Genomic DNA, 6,844 nt, shown 5'->3' on the forward strand with positions numbered 1-6,844 from the left:
TCACAATTAAGCTGGTGATGTTTTCAATGATACCTGAGTGGGGTATTGTGTCGAAAGCCTTTGCCAGGTCAAGGTAGGCTGTGTGGACTGCCTTGCCCACGTCAATGGCCTGGGTGAGTGTTTTGAAAAAAGTCAACCAAGTTTAAAAGGCATGATCTGCCCTTGACAAAGCCAAACTGGATTGGATCCAATGTCTGCAAGTCCCCTATGTCTTCATTTAGAATTCCCATTATGATCCTCTCCATAGCTTAGCAGAACAGGCTTGTCAAGCTGATGGGATGGTAGTTTCTGGGGTTGGTGGAGGCACCTCCTTTGTGAAGTGGGTCCACCATTGCTGTATGCCACTCCTTGGGAACATATCCTGAGGTGAGGCTAAGATTAAACAGCTGCCCTAACTGCGGGTGTAATTACTCATTGAGTTCATGGAGCACACAACTGGGGACACCATCTGGTCCCATGGATAAAGTGTTTTCTGCCTTGGATTGAGCAGTTCCCACCCCAGCAGTGGAGATGTTTGGGGGCTACAATCCTCTGGTGTACATACCCCCAGTTGGGGAGGGGAGAAATCTGCACTGAACCTGTCAGTCAGTATGTTGCCAATGTCTGTAGGTGCAGTGATATCAACATTATTCTGAACTAAGTCTGAGCATATCTGGGAGTTTCCTCCCAGGTTTCAAACATAGGTAAAAAAGGCCTCATGATTGTCCCTGGAGTCCTGAGTGGGTTTACTCTCAAAACATGCCTTGGATGATTGTATGGGGGAACCCAGTGTTTTACTCACAATGAGCAGGGGTGTCTTCCCCACGGATTACGCTCTATCTTGTAGTAGCTCCTTCCTTGTGTTGTACAGCTTGTTTATGGCTAGGGTCCACCAGACTGGATGCTTGCCTGTGGTACAAAGAGTCATTATTATTTGGGATTGCCTGAACCATGCAGTCCTGGAGGTGCTGGTAGAAGGCATTTCTAAGTGATACAGTGGCTTGGGTAATGGTGTCTGCTGGCCTGGGGGCCTTGAAAGAGACCACACCAGTCCTCAGAAATGTGAAGTCGGCATTTGAGAAGGTCTTCACCGTTTCATTTCCCATCTGGGGTGTGGGTGGGATGTGGACTCCCACTGAGAATAGTCCATGATCTGATCTCACCAATGATGGGTATATGTCTGGTGTTGAACAGTGTGACCCCATGTTCGTGATGATGTGTTCTAGTATGTTGCCTCCACTTGAGGGGATTGGGACCAGTTGTTCCATGGCATTTCAGTGTATGAACTCTTGGAACCTTTGTGTTAGAGTGTTGTGGCATGATTAGTGATCCCAGTCTATATGTGGATAGTTGGAATCACCCAGTAGGATGGTGTTTTGAGATACATTTATCCCCTTCAGTGTTTGCAGGATAGCTGTGTGAGGTACCTGAGTTTGAGCGGGTGGCATGTAACATGCTACAAACTGCAGAGCAGTCTTGCCTACGGTCACTGGCACCTGGATGGTCTCTGATGCATCGTGTGTTGCCACCAACCATGAGGTGAGGGTGTCCTTAATGAATATGGACACCCACCATCCTTCTTGGTGTTGTCGGGATGCTGGTGCCGGAATGCATGATATGAGGTAACACCCGATAGTGCCGGGTGCTGTCAGAAGCTGTGAACCAGGTTTCAGGCACAGCACAGACATCAATGTGCTACATACTGAGAAGGGCATAGAGTGTGTGCAGCTTGAGGTTGAGACCTTGGGCATTGAGCAGCATTACCCTTAGTGTCTTTCCTTTACTGTGTTCTAGGGTGGTAGGTGTAGAATCTGAATCTTGCATAAAAAGGCACAATGGGGTGGCAAGAGCATCATCTGAAATCCGGAAGCCCAGGGTGACAGGTGCAAGCCGTCCCTTGCAAATCACCGTGGCCTGTCCAGCATGTCATCCCAGGCAGACAGACATTGGACCCCCTTAGAATGACAACATAGTCTAAGCAAAATACTACAGCTGATCATCTTGTCTCTGTTTATGTGGCATCATACTTGGTGAAGGTAGGATACTGCGAAGGTCAGGGTCATACCTGCCTGGCCTACATAATCAGAGGGATCCTCTATGTCTCTTTCCATGTAGTCCAGGGAGGTACATCTCAGGTCGTTCACACCAGCATGGATTATGACTGGGTCAGACCTGTACTTGCAGTTTAGTGACCTGAGTGCTTGCATTATGTGGTGGATTCCAGTGCCCGATAGGCAGCTTACTGTGACCTCCTCTGTACCTGATCTGGTGAGTGGGACATCAGTGTGTCTGACTATGGAGTCACCTATGACAAGTGTGTCCGGCATTGTGTTTGGCCTTAAGGGCTGTGACTGTTTGGCACACCAACTCTGTGGTCAATGTGTTGCATGTGCTGTGCCCTGTGGAGGCAGTTGTGTGAGTGTCTGCTGTGGTGGCCACCGCCATTCTGGTAGACTTCTGATCAGAGCCTCCGAGAGTGTCTCTGTGTGTCTATGTGTATGATCTTAAGTTGTGACAGTGCCATGTGAGACTGGATTAAAGATGTGTGTGTGGTTACCTTCACCCTCTCTCTGGTCTTGCTAGTCCTATGTTGAGAGAGCTCAGCCTCCACTTTGGCTATATAGTTGCATCTCTCACATGTATGTGTGTTTTATGGCAGAAGGAGAGGGTTGTCAGTGTACATGAGGCAACTGTAACAGTGCCTCAATATTCCCAGGTTCACCAGCTGAGCAGGAGAGGACACTAGTAACTGATCCCTAGACATGCTAGAAGGAATAGACAAAACAATGTTGGAATACAGGGAGATATCAAGCCCCCCCAAGCCACATCATACTGTTTGATTGACAATAGCTACACATACACCGGTGTTTCATAGTGTCATAGTGTACTACTAGGCTATCTGCCCTAGTGCATGTATAAGCCTAGCCATAGTGATGTGGCTATTGCCACCCCTTATAGTGGTAATAAGTGTACAGAATAGATTCTGAATATTGTGCCTCTGACTTAGTAGTGACACATTATGACCCCCTTACGTAATTGAATAACATGACTGTGTCTCTATCTAGTCTGTGCCTCCGTCTCATATGCAGTTGTCCAGATGTCTCCTGAAGAGAGTCAGTGAGGGACTCTGTCAAACATGAACTGGGATACTCTGCTAGAGTGTGAGATGCCTCTGAGTTATGACTCTGTCCCTCCAGCATGTCCTATACATGTATGTGCTGAGGTTCAAATACTCAGCTCTCATGGCTCTGGTGGATTTGGATTGCTTGCAGTGGAGTATGTCCACCAAATCCTGATTGGACATGGTCTTGTATGTCAGGCATAGGTCACCTGTAAGTATGCGGTATGACACTGAACAAAGCTGGACTTCCTCTATTCTGGAAGCATATGACATGTGTTGAAGAACCCTGATCTTCATGGTAGGTACTTTTCGGGTGCAAAGGTGCAAAAGGCAGGATCTGCCCTGTACAAAGCTGAACTAGGTGGGAACAAGGGTCCGTAGGTCAGTAATGTGTCTGTGTAAGAGCTCCATGACTCCTCCCATATCTTTGCAGACAAGGCTGGTTAAGCCTGTGTGGTGGTAGTTGCCATGGTCTGTGGAGGCATCTCCCTTGTGGAGTGGCACCACTGTTGCCGTATGCCAGTGTTCAGGTACATATCCTGTAGCAAGACTAAGGTTAAATAGCAGTTGTATATATGGGTCCAGCCCCTTCTGGAGTTCACATAGCATGCAACTGGAGATACCAGCAGGTCCCATGGATGCTGTGTACTTGTCTTTGCTGAGTGTGGCTCTCACATGGACATCCAAGGTGACAGTGAGGTTACATACAACAGTGATAACTATCTTGTTTTGGGGGTGAGGGAGGGGGTAAATCGCACTGAAGCTGTCCGCCGGAATGTTGCCAATATCTGTCAGGTCACTGGGATATATGTTGTTGTGTACCAACTCTGAGCATATCTGAGGGTTCACAAACAGGTGTCTGACATAACTGAAGAAAGCAGTGTGGTTACCTTCATTGTCTTTGGTGATTTATGTCCCCAAGTTGACCTTGCATGTCTTTATGAGATAATGTAGCTTTCTACTAGTGCTGATCACAGCTGTCTTCCCTTTTGGAGATGTAGCTCTGTCTTGCATTAGTAACCCTCATCTGTCATACAGTTTGTTTATGGCTGGGGTCCACCAGACAGGACACTTTCCCTTTGTGGAGAGGGTCCTGTTTTCAGTTGGGATTGTATGGTCCATGCTGTCTGACATCTAGCTAAGGGGAGGTCATTCTGGTTCTGCAGTTATCTTTCATCAGCATTAGAAATGACCACAACAGCCCCTGTGGGGTGTACCTCATGCACACACATCCAGCACCTGTAAAGTCCACAACAGTACCTCACCAGGAGTATGACAGAGCTGGAACACATGTAATGTGTAGTCTGATTAAACAGAGTGCAGCTCCACACACTGCCATGCTGTCCACCCAGATGCAAGCTGTGCCTGATGTAGAAAGCCATGTCCAAGCTGGAATCAATGCACATGCTGCACCTTGTACAATCTGAATGGCAGGGAGCTATGCACATGAGGGACCTGAACCCCAGCACTGACATATATAGGACAGGCTGTACTGCATTATCCAAAACACAGAAGCCACCCCCACACATGAGTAAACTACCAGTACAGGTTGTCCATAGAGACACTGGTTGAGTCCCTCAACAGGAATCCTAATGAGTGGATGGGAGATGGGAGGTTTACCCTGGGTATCAATGTTATGTCACAGGTAGACAGAGGCACAGTATACTAAACAAGACATATGACATGTCGAACTCTTACAATGTGTTGATGGACAAACACATTCTCCGACTAGCATTAGGTCAAGATACCTCTTGAACACAGCCAGCAAGGTGCTCTGCCTCAAATGGACCAGGATTGTATTCCACAGCATAGGGAGTCTCCGAGTGATAACTCCATCCCTCCAACATGTCCAACATGCATCCCTGCTAAGGTGTAAGTCACCTGCACTAGTGGTTCAGGTGGATCTTCTGAGTCTGAGGTGGAGCATGCCCATTAATCTCTGTTTGGACATGGCCTCGCATGTCAGGCACATGTCACCTCTAAGCAGACGGTATGTGAGTGAATAGAGTGTGAGTGTCGTCAATCTGGCAGCATATGACAGCTGTTGGGGTTCCTTGATCCTTTAGGTGGGGACAGTCAGGGTGTCTCCAATTGCTGCAGATGTTGTGTGAGATACAGCCAGAATAGGGCATTCGACTTGATCACCGGTCTGATAAGTGAAGAGTAGGGGAACAATGACCCACTAGATCTGGATGTGAATCCCAGCCTGATCAGGTGGGCAATGTAGAAGGTCTTCCTAGCCACTTTAGCAATGTGAGTCTCAGAAGAATGGCGACTGTTAACCTGGGTCCCCAGGTCCATGATAACCTCCTCTGTGCTTAGAGGATTGCCACCTATATGGTAGCTTGGGGTCACCTTGCTTTTCCTGAAGGGTATGTCTACACATGTTGTGCACTCTGACTTCAGGCCATGGCCCTGGCACCAGCTATCAGTTACTGTGAGTCCCTTCTGAAGGATATCTGTGTGATGCACTGTCCACTATGGTGCCCAGTGTGCAGTCATCTGCTAACATTGTCATCCAAAGTCCTCCCATGTTGGCCTGTACTTCTGGGAAGTACATGACAAACAATGGGGGCCAAGGACTGAGCCCTGTGTGACACCACCTGTGACCAGCCTGGAGTCTAACATAGTGCCAGCAACTCTAACCCTGTGGGTCCCGTCCTTAAGCCAGTTTGCAACCCATCTTGTGACATATGGGTTTACATTTCAGTTGTTAGGGTTTTCCACAATACCTGAGTGGGGTATTGTGTTGAAAGTGTTTGCAAGGCCAAGGTAGGCTGTATGGACTGCCTTTCCCCAACAATGGCCTAAGTGACCAATTTGAAGATGTCAACCCAGTACAAAAGGCATGATCTGCCCCTGACCAAGCCAAAATGGGATGGGTACAATGTCTGCATGTCCCCTATATCTTTGTTTATGAGCTCAATTATGATCCTCTCCATAGATTTGCAGACTACACTTGTTAAGCTTATGGGGCAGCAATTAACAGGGTCTGTAGAGGCACTGCCTTTGTGCAGATGTGCACAACTGGACCCTAACCAGGCTGTTGTGTACACTATGGAAATGTAAAGCAGTGATAGGACTAAAGCCCAGGATACTGACCACCACAGTGAAAGTACTGAAACACTACACTAGACAGTGCTACAGTGTTAGGTCAGTATGAACAGATGTTGACAATTGTGTGCAAAGTATCCCATGCAAAACCTGCAGGCACAGTATACTCCCTGTTTTGTTCACACAAAAGCATTCGGACAGTAACTACACAACATGGCACAGAACACACAACCATAAACTTCAGGTATTTGTTGAAGGTCACACTCATCCACAAATGTGATGGGCTGCAGAGTTCAACATATGTAAAGCCCACACTGGGCATGCTCACACACTTAGATAAATGAGACATCTTTCACACAACATGCCACAGGAAGGCTGAACTGGGCATGCTCACACACTTGGTCCAAATGTTACCCCTAGCAAATGTGAAAACACACCAGAGGATGCTCATCCCCCTTTCTAGACACTGATCATGTAAGCACCCTATAAGTATATTGGAGAAAAGGATTCTCTCAGTAATCCGAATAGCGTGCCGTGCTAATGTGTCTGTCTCTAGTGTCATAACATAGTTAGGTAGGGGTTTGAATCCAGCAGGTGGCAAGTGTGTGTGAAGGGGGGTAAGTGTGTGTGTAAGTGTGTATGAAAGAAACATCCCTTTTGGCAACTGGGAAAACACACCACAGGATGATC

General features: G+C 47.5%; 1 protein-coding gene across 1 annotated transcript in view; it reads left to right on the plus strand.

Annotated features, from left to right (window-relative positions):
- Positions 1-6,844, plus strand: part of LOC122800466 (T-cell immunoglobulin and mucin domain-containing protein 4-like) — a 545,825-nt gene that overhangs the window by 271,737 nt on the left and 267,244 nt on the right. The gene's annotated exons all lie outside the window — the stretch shown is intronic.

This window comes from Protopterus annectens, chromosome 4.part0 (assembly GCF_019279795.1).
Source record: "Protopterus annectens isolate FY-2018-M chromosome 4.part0, PAN1.0, whole genome shotgun sequence".
NCBI classification, from domain to species: domain Eukaryota; kingdom Metazoa; phylum Chordata; order Ceratodontiformes; family Protopteridae; genus Protopterus; species Protopterus annectens.